Here is a 397-nt window from a genome sequence, read left to right as displayed (position 1 = left end):
GGGGCACGAACCCGCGCCCCCTGCATCGGCAGGCGGACCCCCAACCACTGCGCCACCAGGGAAGCCCCTAGACTGGCATTTCTTCCAAGGCATGAACACTGTTCTGAGCCTACGTGGAGGCCCGCACCCTCACCCCTTAGCCCAGCCCCCTGGCATAGGGTAGGTTCTCCATCCAAATTCCCTACCTAGGCAGCACCCTGGGGCCCCAAGAGCCCCCAGCCTGAGCTGCCTTCCTCCTCTTCCCCTCCCCCATACCACCTGCGGAGTTGCTGGCACCTGTAGAATCTGGATTATCTTGCTGGCCAGCTGGTTTATTTCTCATTGTGCTTGACAGAAGGAAGTTCATCCACGTGATTTTTTGCAGTATCCAGAAAGGGCGGGTACGGTATGTCCTGTG

Source organism: Lipotes vexillifer, unplaced genomic scaffold (assembly GCF_000442215.2).
Source record: "Lipotes vexillifer unplaced genomic scaffold, Lipotes_vexillifer_v1.1 scaffold1242, whole genome shotgun sequence".
Lineage (NCBI taxonomy): Eukaryota > Metazoa > Chordata > Mammalia > Artiodactyla > Lipotidae > Lipotes > Lipotes vexillifer.
Note: the sequence above shows the minus strand (reverse complement) of the source record.